We start from the raw sequence: 12,538 nt of genomic DNA on the forward strand, positions 1-12,538 counted from the left end.
TTCGAACTCACGACCCCTGGTTTACGAGACCAGTGCTCTACCACTGAGCTAAGAAGGCGGCAGCTTAGCGTTTGTGAGCTATCCCCAAATTGTTACTTCATCATACTGAATCTTGCAGCCCTCGACCAGATATCGGATTTGGCACACAGCTGCTGCTGGGGGTGTCCACATTGCCGTTTTCCAAATCTCTTGGATGTTTCGCCCTTACGATCGACGACGAGCGTCGGCCCACCAAAAGTTAGCGGTCTGCACAATCCTGACCTAGTGCACAGCTTGTGGGATAGCGTGGCTCGACTGCGAAATGCGCCTTTCGGCTCCTCTCTCTGGCTACAGTGCGCTGTTGTCCACAGTGGCACTGGCGTTGCCCATGGGGCTTCATGTAAGGCGACTGCACGTCGCTCGGCCAACAGCGGCCTACTGCAGACCGACACTTAAGACACACCAAATACAAATCGACATCGAGAGACAGGCCCTGTCATATGGCACTCGCGACGTATATGCTGAAATTGAATGTAAAGAATACGTCTTTTGTAGCGGGCGTCCCTCTACTGCAGTGTCACACATGACGAATAAAAAGGAAAACAGCAGAACGTCTGTGTAGGGCCATGTTTTTACCTACAGTGTCACTTGGCTGAATGTGTATAAGGCTCTGTGGCATCACTCAAACGCAGCCAAATTGTCACACTAGCTGTGTATCTCTAACAAAGTTGACGTATGTCCTCACCTCGGTGCCGGTTAAAACGATTTCGCCCCGGGTGGGCTCGAACCACCAACCTTTCGGTTAACAGCCGAACGCGCTAGCCGATTGCGCCACGGAGGCCTTGACTTTGGCTCCCTTGTGCTCTGTATATCAACGCAATTCGTATACCTTCTGCAGGAATCTCGCAGAATGGTAGCATTTGCTTACGCCTCTTCACATGGATAACGTGCATGCACACTGTAGCGAGGCTCGTAAACGAATGACATCGCCAAGCATGACATTATACTACAAAATGCATACAAACCAATGTTCTGCCTATGCATTCAGAAAACCTCTGAGGCCAGTAGAATACTTGTCATAGGTTGTAGAACATCCCTTTCATTCAGTGTACTGCCATGTGTTAGATGCTGCTCGAGATAGCTCCGCTCCTTGCAGGAAGGTTTAAAAAATGAATGCCTTCTGTGAGGTTCGAACTCACGACCCCTGGTTTACGAGACCAGTGCTCTACCACTGAGCTAAGAAGGCGGCAGCTTAGCGTTTGTGAGCTATCCCCAAATTGTTACTTCATCATACTGAATCTTGCAGCCCTCGACCAGATATCGGATTTGGCACACAGCTGCTGCTGGGGGTGTCCACATTGCCGTTTTCCAAATCTCTTGAATGTTTCGCCCTTACGATCGACGACGAGCGTCGGCCCACCAAAAGTTAGCGGTCTGCACAATCCTGACCTAGTGCACAGCTTGTGGGATAGCGTGGCTCGACTGCGAAATGCGCCTTTCGGCTCCTCTCTCTGGCTACAGTGCGCTGTTGTCCACAGTGGCACTGGCGTTGCCCATGGGGCTTCATGTAAGGCGACTGCACGTCGCTCGGCCAACAGCGGCCTACTGCAGACCGACACTTAAGACACACCAAATACAAATCGACATCGAGAGACAGGCCCTGTCATATGGCACTCGCGACGTATATGCTGAAATTGAATGTAAAGAATACGTCTTTTGTAGCGGGCGTCCCTCTACTGCAGTGTCACACATGACGAATAAAAAGGAAAACAGCAGAACGTCTGTGTAGGGCCATGTTTTTACCTACAGTGTCACTTGGCTGAATGTGTATAAGGCTCTGTGGCATCACTCAAACGCAGCCAAATTGTCACACTAGCTGTGTATCTCTAACAAAGTTGACGTATGTCCTCACCTCGGTGCCGGTTAAAACGATTTCGCCCCCGGGTGAGCTCGAACCACCAACCTTTCGGTTAACAGCCGAACGCGCTAGCCGATTGCGCCACGGAGGCCTTGACTTTGGCTCCCTTGTGCTCTGTATATCAACGCAATTCGTATACCTTCTGCAGGAATCTCGCAGAATGGTAGCATTTGCTTACGCCTCTTCACATGGATAACGTGCATGCACACTGTAGCGAGGCTCGTAAACGAATGACATCGCCAAGCATGACATTATACTACAAAATGCATACAAACCAATGTTCTGCCTATGCATTCAGAAAACCTCTGAGGCCAGTAGAATACTTGTCATAGGTTGTAGAACATCCCTTTCATTCAGTGTACTGCCATGTGTTAGATGCTGCTCGAGATAGCTCCGCTCCTTGCAGGAAGGTTTAAAAAATGAATGCCTTCTGTGAGGTTCGAACTCACGACCCCTGGTTTACGAGACCAGTGCTCTACCACTGAGCTAAGAAGGCGGCAGCTTAGCGTTTGTGAGCTATCCCCAAATTGTTACTTCATCATACTGAATCTTGCAGCCCTCGACCAGATATCGGATTTGGCACACAGCTGCTGCTGGGGGTGTCCACATTGCCGTTTTCCAAATCTCTTGGATGTTTCGCCCTTACGATCGACGACGAGCGTCGGCCCACCAAAAGTTAGCGGTCTGCACAATCCTGACCTAGTGCACAGCTTGTGGGATAGCGTGGCTCGACTGCGAAATGCGCCTTTCGGCTCCTCTCTCTGGCTACAGTGCGCTGTTGTCCACAGTGGCACTGGCGTTGCCCATGGGGCTTCATGTAAGGCGACTGCACGTCGCTCGGCCAACAGCGGCCTACTGCAGACCGACACTTAAGACACACCAAATACAAATCGACATCGAGAGACAGGCCCTGTCATATGGCACTCGCGACGTATATGCTGAAATTGAATGTAAAGAATACGTCTTTTGTAGCGGGCGTCCCTCTACTGCAGTGTCACACATGACGAATAAAAAGGAAAACAGCAGAACGTCTGTGTAGGGCCATGTTTTTACCTACAGTGTCACTTGGCTGAATGTGTATAAGGCTCTGTGGCATCACTCAAACGCAGCCAAATTGTCACACTAGCTGTGTATCTCTAACAAAGTTGACGTATGTCCTCACCTCGGTGCCGGTTAAAACGATTTCGCCCCCGGGTGGGCTCGAACCACCAACCTTTCGGTTAACAGCCGAACGCGCTAGCCGATTGCGCCACGGAGGCCTTGACTTTGGCTCCCTTGTGCTCTGTATATCAACGCAATTCGTATACCTTCTGCAGGAATCTCGCAGAATGGTAGCATTTGCTTACGCCTCTTCACATGGATAACGTGCATGCACACTGTAGCGAGGCTCGTAAACGAATGACATCGCCAAGCATGACATTATACTACAAAATGCATACAAACCAATGTTCTGCCTATGCATTCAGAAAACCTCTGAGGCCAGTAGAATACTTGTCATAGGTTGTAGAACATCCCTTTCATTCAGTGTACTGCCATGTGTTAGATGCTGCTCGAGATAGCTCCGCTCCTTGCAGGAAGGTTTAAAAAATGAATGCCTTCTGTGAGGTTCGAACTCACGACCCCTGGTTTACGAGACCAGTGCTCTACCACTGAGCTAAGAAGGCGGCAGCTTAGCGTTTGTGAGCTATCCCCAAATTGTTACTTCATCATACTGAATCTTGCAGCCCTCGACCAGATATCGGATTTGGCACACAGCTGCTGCTGGGGGTGTCCACATTGCCGTTTTCCAAATCTCTTGAATGTTTCGCCCTTACGATCGACGACGAGCGTCGGCCCACCAAAAGTTAGCGGTCTGCACAATCCTGACCTAGTGCACAGCTTGTGGGATAGCGTGGCTCGACTGCGAAATGCGCCTTTCGGCTCCTCTCTCTGGCTACAGTGCGCTGTTGTCCACAGTGGCACTGGCGTTGCCCATGGGGCTTCATGTAAGGCGACTGCACGTCGCTCGGCCAACAGCGGCCTACTGCAGACCGACACTTAAGACACACCAAATACAAATCGACATCGAGAGACAGGCCCTGTCATATGGCACTCGCGACGTATATGCTGAAATTGAATGTAAAGAATACGTCTTTTGTAGCGGGCGTCCCTCTACTGCAGTGTCACACATGACGAATAAAAAGGAAAACAGCAGAACGTCTGTGTAGGGCCATGTTTTTACCTACAGTGTCACTTGGCTGAATGTGTATAAGGCTCTGTGGCATCACTCAAACGCAGCCAAATTGTCACACTAGCTGTGTATCTCTAACAAAGTTGACGTATGTCCTCACCTCGGTGCCGGTTAAAACGATTTCGCCCCCGGGTGAGCTCGAACCACCAACCTTTCGGTTAACAGCCGAACGCGCTAGCCGATTGCGCCACGGAGGCCTTGACTTTGGCTCCCTTGTGCTCTGTATATCAACGCAATTCGTATACCTTCTGCAGGAATCTCGCAGAATGGTAGCATTTGCTTACGCCTCTTCACATGGATAACGTGCATGCACACTGTAGCGAGGCTCGTAAACGAATGACATCGCCAAGCATGACATTATACTACAAAATGCATACAAACCAATGTTCTGCCTATGCATTCAGAAAACCTCTGAGGCCAGTAGAATACTTGTCATAGGTTGTAGAACATCCCTTTCATTCAGTGTACTGCCATGTGTTAGATGCTGCTCGAGATAGCTCCGCTCCTTGCAGGAAGGTTTAAAAAATGAATGCCTTCTGTGAGGTTCGAACTCACGACCCCTGGTTTACGAGACCAGTGCTCTACCACTGAGCTAAGAAGGCGGCAGCTTAGCGTTTGTGAGCTATCCCCAAATTGTTACTTCATCATACTGAATCTTGCAGCCCTCGACCAGATATCGGATTTGGCACACAGCTGCTGCTGGGGGTGTCCACATTGCCGTTTTCCAAATCTCTTGGATGTTTCGCCCTTACGATCGACGACGAGCGTCGGCCCACCAAAAGTTAGCGGTCTGCACAATCCTGACCTAGTGCACAGCTTGTGGGATAGCGTGGCTCGACTGCGAAATGCGCCTTTCGGCTCCTCTCTCTGGCTACAGTGCGCTGTTGTCCACAGTGGCACTGGCGTTGCCCATGGGGCTTCATGTAAGGCGACTGCACGTCGCTCGGCCAACAGCGGCCTACTGCAGACCGACACTTAAGACACACCAAATACAAATCGACATCGAGAGACAGGCCCTGTCATATGGCACTCGCGACGTATATGCTGAAATTGAATGTAAAGAATACGTCTTTTGTAGCGGGCGTCCCTCTACTGCAGTGTCACACATGACGAATAAAAAGGAAAACAGCAGAACGTCTGTGTAGGGCCATGTTTTTACCTACAGTGTCACTTGGCTGAATGTGTATAAGGCTCTGTGGCATCACTCAAACGCAGCCAAATTGTCACACTAGCTGTGTATCTCTAACAAAGTTGACGTATGTCCTCACCTCGGTGCCGGTTAAAACGATTTCGCCCCCGGGTGGGCTCGAACCACCAACCTTTCGGTTAACAGCCGAACGCGCTAGCCGATTGCGCCACGGAGGCCTTGGCTTTGGCTCCCTTGTGCTCTGTATATCAACGCAATTCGTATACCTTCTGCAGGAATCTCGCAGAATGGTAGCATTTGCTTACGCCTCTTCACATGGATAACGTGCATGCACACTGTAGCGAGGCTCGTAAACGAATGACATCGCCAAGCATGACATTATACTACAAAATGCATACAAACCAATGTTCTGCCTATGCATTCAGAAAACCTCTGAGGCCAGTAGAATACTTGTCATAGGTTGTAGAACATCCCTTTCATTCAGTGTACTGCCATGTGTTAGATGCTGCTCGAGATAGCTCCGCTCCTTGCAGGAAGGTTTAAAAAATGAATGCCTTCTGTGAGGTTCGAACTCACGACCCCTGGTTTACGAGACCAGTGCTCTACCACTGAGCTAAGAAGGCGGCAGCTTAGCGTTTGTGAGCTATCCCCAAATTGTTACTTCATCATACTGAATCTTGCAGCCCTCGACCAGATATCGGATTTGGCACACAGCTGCTGCTGGGGGTGTCCACATTGCCGTTTTCCAAATCTCTTGAATGTTTCGCCCTTACGATCGACGACGAGCGTCGGCCCACCAAAAGTTAGCGGTCTGCACAATCCTGACCTAGTGCACAGCTTGTGGGATAGCGTGGCTCGACTGCGAAATGCGCCTTTCGGCTCCTCTCTCTGGCTACAGTGCGCTGTTGTCCACAGTGGCACTGGCGTTGCCCATGGGGCTTCATGTAAGGCGACTGCACGTCGCTCGGCCAACAGCGGCCTACTGCAGACCGACACTTAAGACACACCAAATACAAATCGACATCGAGAGACAGGCCCTGTCATATGGCACTCGCGACGTATATGCTGAAATTGAATGTAAAGAATACGTCTTTTGTAGCGGGCGTCCCTCTACTGCAGTGTCACACATGACGAATAAAAAGGAAAACAGCAGAACGTCTGTGTAGGGCCATGTTTTTACCTACAGTGTCACTTGCCTGAATGTGTATAAGGCTCTGTGGCATCACTCAAACGCAGCCAAATTGTCACACTAGCTGTGTATCTCTAACAAAGTTGACGTATGTCCTCACCTCGGTGCCGGTTAAAACGATTTCGCCCCCGGGTGAGCTCGAACCACCAACCTTTCGGTTAACAGCCGAACGCGCTAGCCGATTGCGCCACGGAGGCCTTGACTTTGGCTCCCTTGTGCTCTGTATATCAACGCAATTCGTATACCTTCTGCAGGAATCTCGCAGAATGGTAGCATTTGCTTACGCCTCTTCACATGGATAACGTGCATGCACACTGTAGCGAGGCTCGTAAACGAATGACATCGCCAAGCATGACATTATACTACAAAATGCATACAAACCAATGTTCTGCCTATGCATTCAGAAAACCTCTGAGGCCAGTAGAATACTTGTCATAGGTTGTAGAACATCCCTTTCATTCAGTGTACTGCCATGTGTTAGATGCTGCTCGAGATAGCTCCGCTCCTTGCAGGAAGGTTTAAAAAATGAATGCCTTCTGTGAGGTTCGAACTCACGACCCCTGGTTTACGAGACCAGTGCTCTACCACTGAGCTAAGAAGGCGGCAGCTTAGCGTTTGTGAGCTATCCCCAAATTGTTACTTCATCATACTGAATCTTGCAGCCCTCGACCAGATATCGGATTTGGCACACAGCTGCTGCTGGGGGTGTCCACATTGCCGTTTTCCAAATCTCTTGGATGTTTCGCCCTTACGATCGACGACGAGCGTCGGCCCACCAAAAGTTAGCGGTCTGCACAATCCTGACCTAGTGCACAGCTTGTGGGATAGCGTGGCTCGACTGCGAAATGCGCCTTTCGGCTCCTCTCTCTGGCTACAGTGCGCTGTTGTCCACAGTGGCACTGGCGTTGCCCATGGGGCTTCATGTAAGGCGACTGCACGTCGCTCGGCCAACAGCGGCCTACTGCAGACCGACACTTAAGACACACCAAATACAAATCGACATCGAGAGACAGGCCCTGTCATATGGCACTCGCGACGTATATGCTGAAATTGAATGTAAAGAATACGTCTTTTGTAGCGGGCGTCCCTCTACTGCAGTGTCACACATGACGAATAAAAAGGAAAACAGCAGAACGTCTGTGTAGGGCCATGTTTTTACCTACAGTGTCACTTGGCTGAATGTGTATAAGGCTCTGTGGCATCACTCAAACGCAGCCAAATTGTCACACTAGCTGTGTATCTCTAACAAAGTTGACGTATGTCCTCACCTCGGTGCCGGTTAAAACGATTTCGCCCCCGGGTGGGCTCGAACCACCAACCTTTCGGTTAACAGCCGAACGCGCTAGCCGATTGCGCCACGGAGGCCTTGACTTTGGCTCCCTTGTGCTCTGTATATCAACGCAATTCGTATACCTTCTGCAGGAATCTCGCAGAATGGTAGCATTTGCTTACGCCTCTTCACATGGATAACGTGCATGCACACTGTAGCGAGGCTCGTAAACGAATGACATCGCCAAGCATGACATTATACTACAAAATGCATACAAACCAATGTTCTGCCTATGCATTCAGAAAACCTCTGAGGCCAGTAGAATACTTGTCATAGGTTGTAGAACATCCCTTTCATTCAGTGTACTGCCATGTGTTAGATGCTGCTCGAGATAGCTCCGCTCCTTGCAGGAAGGTTTAAAAAATGAATGCCTTCTGTGAGGTTCGAACTCACGACCCCTGGTTTACGAGACCAGTGCTCTACCACTGAGCTAAGAAGGCGGCAGCTTAGCGTTTGTGAGCTATCCCCAAATTGTTACTTCATCATACTGAATCTTGCAGCCCTCGACCAGATATCGGATTTGGCACACAGCTGCTGCTGGGGGTGTCCACATTGCCGTTTTCCAAATCTCTTGAATGTTTCGCCCTTACGATCGACGACGAGCGTCGGCCCACCAAAAGTTAGCGGTCTGCACAATCCTGACCTAGTGCACAGCTTGTGGGATAGCGTGGCTCGACTGCGAAATGCGCCTTTCGGCTCCTCTCTCTGGCTACAGTGCGCTGTTGTCCACAGTGGCACTGGCGTTGCCCATGGGGCTTCATGTAAGGCGACTGCACGTCGCTCGGCCAACAGCGGCCTACTGCAGACCGACACTTAAGACACACCAAATACAAATCGACATCGAGAGACAGGCCCTGTCATATGGCACTCGCGACGTATATGCTGAAATTGAATGTAAAGAATACGTCTTTTGTAGCGGGCGTCCCTCTACTGCAGTGTCACACATGACGAATAAAAAGGAAAACAGCAGAACGTCTGTGTAGGGCCATGTTTTTACCTACAGTGTCACTTGGCTGAATGTGTATAAGGCTCTGTGGCATCACTCAAACGCAGCCAAATTGTCACACTAGCTGTGTATCTCTAACAAAGTTGACGTATGTCCTCACCTCGGTGCCGGTTAAAACGATTTCGCCCCCGGGTGAGCTCGAACCACCAACCTTTCGGTTAACAGCCGAACGCGCTAGCCGATTGCGCCACGGAGGCCTTGACTTTGGCTCCCTTGTGCTCTGTATATCAACGCAATTCGTATACCTTCTGCAGGAATCTCGCAGAATGGTAGCATTTGCTTACGCCTCTTCACATGGATAACGTGCATGCACACTGTAGCGAGGCTCGTAAACGAATGACATCGCCAAGCATGACATTATACTACAAAATGCATACAAACCAATGTTCTGCCTATGCATTCAGAAAACCTCTGAGGCCAGTAGAATACTTGTCATAGGTTGTAGAACATCCCTTTCATTCAGTGTACTGCCATGTGTTAGATGCTGCTCGAGATAGCTCCGCTCCTTGCAGGAAGGTTTAAAAAATGAATGCCTTCTGTGAGGTTCGAACTCACGACCCCTGGTTTACGAGACCAGTGCTCTACCACTGAGCTAAGAAGGCGGCAGCTTAGCGTTTGTGAGCTATCCCCAAATTGTTACTTCATCATACTGAATCTTGCAGCCCTCGACCAGATATCGGATTTGGCACACAGCTGCTGCTGGGGGTGTCCACATTGCCGTTTTCCAAATCTCTTGGATGTTTCGCCCTTACGATCGACGACGAGCGTCGGCCCACCAAAAGTTAGCGGTCTGCACAATCCTGACCTAGTGCACAGCTTGTGGGATAGCGTGGCTCGACTGCGAAATGCGCCTTTCGGCTCCTCTCTCTGGCTACAGTGCGCTGTTGTCCACAGTGGCACTGGCGTTGCCCATGGGGCTTCATGTAAGGCGACTGCACGTCGCTCGGCCAACAGCGGCCTACTGCAGACCGACACTTAAGACACACCAAATACAAATCGACATCGAGAGACAGGCCCTGTCATATGGCACTCGCGACGTATATGCTGAAATTGAATGTAAAGAATACGTCTTTTGTAGCGGGCGTCCCTCTACTGCAGTGTCACACATGACGAATAAAAAGGAAAACAGCAGAACGTCTGTGTAGGGCCATGTTTTTACCTACAGTGTCACTTGGCTGAATGTGTATAAGGCTCTGTGGCATCACTCAAACGCAGCCAAATTGTCACACTAGCTGTGTATCTCTAACAAAGTTGACGTATGTCCTCACCTCGGTGCCGGTTAAAACGATTTCGCCCCCGGGTGGGCTCGAACCACCAACCTTTCGGTTAACAGCCGAACGCGCTAGCCGATTGCGCCACGGAGGCCTTGACTTTGGCTCCCTTGTGCTCTGTATATCAACGCAATTCGTATACCTTCTGCAGGAATCTCGCAGAATGGTAGCATTTGCTTACGCCTCTTCACATGGATAACGTGCATGCACACTGTAGCGAGGCTCGTAAACGAATGACATCGCCAAGCATGACATTATACTACAAAATGCATACAAACCAATGTTCTGCCTATGCATTCAGAAAACCTCTGAGGCCAGTAGAATACTTGTCATAGGTTGTAGAACATCCCTTTCATTCAGTGTACTGCCATGTGTTAGATGCTGCTCGAGATAGCTCCGCTCCTTGCAGGAAGGTTTAAAAAATGAATGCCTTCTGTGAGGTTCGAACTCACGACCCCTGGTTTACGAGACCAGTGCTCTACCACTGAGCTAAGAAGGCGGCAGCTTAGCGTTTGTGAGCTATCCCCAAATTGTTACTTCATCATACTGAATCTTGCAGCCCTCGACCAGATATCGGATTTGGCACACAGCTGCTGCTGGGGGTGTCCACATTGCCGTTTTCCAAATCTCTTGAATGTTTCGCCCTTACGATCGACGACGAGCGTCGCCCCACCAAAAGTTAGCGGTCTGCACAATCCTGACCTAGTGCACAGCTTGTGGGATAGCGTGGCTCGACTGCGAAATGCGCCTTTCGGCTCCTCTCTCTGGCTACAGTGCGCTGTTGTCCACAGTGGCACTGGCGTTGCCCATGGGGCTTCATGTAAGGCGACTGCACGTCGCTCGGCCAACAGCGGCCTACTGCAGACCGACACTTAAGACACACCAAATACAAATCGACATCGAGAGACAGGCCCTGTCATATGGCACTCGCGACGTATATGCTGAAATTGAATGTAAAGAATACGTCTTTTGTAGCGGGCGTCCCTCTACTGCAGTGTCACACATGACGAATAAAAAGGAAAACAGCAGAACGTCTGTGTAGGGCCATGTTTTTACCTACAGTGTCACTTGGCTGAATGTGTATAAGGCTCTGTGGCATCACTCAAACGCAGCCAAATTGTCACACTAGCTGTGTATCTCTAACAAAGTTGACGTATGTCCTCACCTCGGTGCCGGTTAAAACGATTTCGCCCCCGGGTGGGCTCGAACCACCAACCTTTCGGTTAACAGCCGAACGCGCTAGCCGATTGCGCCACGGAGGCCTTGACTTTGGCTCCCTTGTGCTCTGTATATCAACGCAATTCGTATACCTTCTGCAGGAATCTCGCAGAATGGTAGCATTTGCTTACGCCTCTTCACATGGATAACGTGCATGCACACTGTAGCGAGGCTCGTAAACGAATGACATCGCCAAGCATGACATTATACTACAAAATGCATACAAACCAATGTTCTGCCTATGCATTCAGAAAACCTCTGAGGCCAGTAGAATACTTGTCATAGGTTGTAGAACATCCCTTTCATTCAGTGTACTGCCATGTGTTAGATGCTGCTCGAGATAGCTCCGCTCCTTGCAGGAAGGTTTAAAAAATGAATGCCTTCTGTGAGGTTCGAACTCACGACCCCTGGTTTACGAGACCAGTGCTCTACCACTGAGCTAAGAAGGCGGCAGCTTAGCGTTTGTGAGCTATCCCCAAATTGTTACTTCATCATACTGAATCTTGCAGCCCTCGACCAGATATCGGATTTGGCACACAGCTGCTGCTGGGGGTGTCCACATTGCCGTTTTCCAAATCTCTTGAATGTTTCGCCCTTACGATCGACGACGAGCGTCGGCCCACCAAAAGTTAGCGGTCTGCACAATCCTGACCTAGTGCACAGCTTGTGGGATAGCGTGGCTCGACTGCGAAATGCGCCTTTCGGCTCCTCTCTCTGGCTACAGTGCGCTGTTGTCCACAGTGGCACTGGCGTTGCCCATGGGGCTTCATGTAAGGCGACTGCACGTCGCTCGGCCAACAGCGGCCTACTGCAGACCGACACTTAAGACACACCAAATACAAATCGACATCGAGAGACAGGCCCTGTCATATGGCACTCGCGACGTATATGCTGAAATTGAATGTAAAGAATACGTCTTTTGTAGCGGGCGTCCCTCTACTGCAGTGTCACACATGACGAATAAAAAGGAAAACAGCAGAACGTCTGTGTAGGGCCATGTTTTTACCTACAGTGTCACTTGGCTGAATGTGTATAAGGCTCTGTGGCATCACTCAAACGCAGCCAAATTGTCACACTAGCTGTGTATCTCTAACAAAGTTGACGTATGTCCTCACCTCGGTGCCGGTTAAAACGATTTCGCCCCCGGGTGGGCTCGAACCACCAACCTTTCGGTTAACAGCCGAACGCGCTAGCCGATTGCGCCACGGAGGCCTTGACTTTGGCTCCCTTGTGCTCTGTATATCAACGCA

At 50.2% G+C, this 12,538-nt stretch overlaps 21 non-coding genes across 21 annotated transcripts; all 21 read right to left on the bottom strand.

The window, feature by feature from the left end:
* Window positions 1-746: 746 nt before the first annotated feature.
* Window positions 747-821, bottom strand: Trnan-guu. Its single transcript has one exon. It is a non-coding gene; the product is annotated as a tRNA-Asn (tRNA).
* Window positions 822-1,153: 332 nt separating this feature from the next.
* Window positions 1,154-1,225, bottom strand: Trnat-cgu. Its single transcript has one exon. It is a non-coding gene; the product is annotated as a tRNA-Thr (tRNA).
* A 689-nt stretch (window positions 1,226-1,914) lies between these two features.
* Window positions 1,915-1,988, bottom strand: Trnan-guu. Its single transcript has one exon. It is a non-coding gene; the product is annotated as a tRNA-Asn (tRNA).
* Window positions 1,989-2,321: 333 nt separating this feature from the next.
* Window positions 2,322-2,393, bottom strand: Trnat-cgu. The gene has a single exon. It is a non-coding gene; the product is annotated as a tRNA-Thr (tRNA).
* Window positions 2,394-3,082: 689 nt separating this feature from the next.
* On the bottom strand, window positions 3,083-3,156 carry Trnan-guu. The gene has a single exon. It is a non-coding gene; the product is annotated as a tRNA-Asn (tRNA).
* Window positions 3,157-3,489: 333 nt separating this feature from the next.
* Window positions 3,490-3,561, bottom strand: Trnat-cgu. The gene has a single exon. It is a non-coding gene; the product is annotated as a tRNA-Thr (tRNA).
* Window positions 3,562-4,250: 689 nt separating this feature from the next.
* On the bottom strand, window positions 4,251-4,324 carry Trnan-guu. Its single transcript has one exon. It is a non-coding gene; the product is annotated as a tRNA-Asn (tRNA).
* A 333-nt stretch (window positions 4,325-4,657) lies between these two features.
* Window positions 4,658-4,729, bottom strand: Trnat-cgu. Its single transcript has one exon. It is a non-coding gene; the product is annotated as a tRNA-Thr (tRNA).
* Window positions 4,730-5,418: 689 nt separating this feature from the next.
* Window positions 5,419-5,492, bottom strand: Trnan-guu. The gene has a single exon. It is a non-coding gene; the product is annotated as a tRNA-Asn (tRNA).
* Window positions 5,493-5,825: 333 nt separating this feature from the next.
* Trnat-cgu lies at window positions 5,826-5,897 on the bottom strand. Its single transcript has one exon. It is a non-coding gene; the product is annotated as a tRNA-Thr (tRNA).
* Window positions 5,898-6,586: 689 nt separating this feature from the next.
* On the bottom strand, window positions 6,587-6,660 carry Trnan-guu. The gene has a single exon. It is a non-coding gene; the product is annotated as a tRNA-Asn (tRNA).
* Window positions 6,661-6,993: 333 nt separating this feature from the next.
* On the bottom strand, window positions 6,994-7,065 carry Trnat-cgu. Its single transcript has one exon. It is a non-coding gene; the product is annotated as a tRNA-Thr (tRNA).
* A 689-nt stretch (window positions 7,066-7,754) lies between these two features.
* On the bottom strand, window positions 7,755-7,828 carry Trnan-guu. The gene has a single exon. It is a non-coding gene; the product is annotated as a tRNA-Asn (tRNA).
* Window positions 7,829-8,161: 333 nt separating this feature from the next.
* On the bottom strand, window positions 8,162-8,233 carry Trnat-cgu. The gene has a single exon. It is a non-coding gene; the product is annotated as a tRNA-Thr (tRNA).
* Window positions 8,234-8,922: 689 nt separating this feature from the next.
* Trnan-guu lies at window positions 8,923-8,996 on the bottom strand. The gene has a single exon. It is a non-coding gene; the product is annotated as a tRNA-Asn (tRNA).
* Window positions 8,997-9,329: 333 nt separating this feature from the next.
* Trnat-cgu lies at window positions 9,330-9,401 on the bottom strand. The gene has a single exon. It is a non-coding gene; the product is annotated as a tRNA-Thr (tRNA).
* A 689-nt stretch (window positions 9,402-10,090) lies between these two features.
* Trnan-guu lies at window positions 10,091-10,164 on the bottom strand. The gene has a single exon. It is a non-coding gene; the product is annotated as a tRNA-Asn (tRNA).
* Window positions 10,165-10,497: 333 nt separating this feature from the next.
* On the bottom strand, window positions 10,498-10,569 carry Trnat-cgu. Its single transcript has one exon. It is a non-coding gene; the product is annotated as a tRNA-Thr (tRNA).
* A 689-nt stretch (window positions 10,570-11,258) lies between these two features.
* On the bottom strand, window positions 11,259-11,332 carry Trnan-guu. Its single transcript has one exon. It is a non-coding gene; the product is annotated as a tRNA-Asn (tRNA).
* A 333-nt stretch (window positions 11,333-11,665) lies between these two features.
* Trnat-cgu lies at window positions 11,666-11,737 on the bottom strand. Its single transcript has one exon. It is a non-coding gene; the product is annotated as a tRNA-Thr (tRNA).
* A 689-nt stretch (window positions 11,738-12,426) lies between these two features.
* Window positions 12,427-12,500, bottom strand: Trnan-guu. Its single transcript has one exon. It is a non-coding gene; the product is annotated as a tRNA-Asn (tRNA).
* Between the last annotated feature and the right edge of the window lie 38 nt (window positions 12,501-12,538).

This window comes from Schistocerca piceifrons, unplaced genomic scaffold (genome assembly GCF_021461385.2).
Source record: "Schistocerca piceifrons isolate TAMUIC-IGC-003096 unplaced genomic scaffold, iqSchPice1.1 HiC_scaffold_716, whole genome shotgun sequence".
NCBI lineage: Eukaryota > Metazoa > Arthropoda > Insecta > Orthoptera > Acrididae > Schistocerca > Schistocerca piceifrons.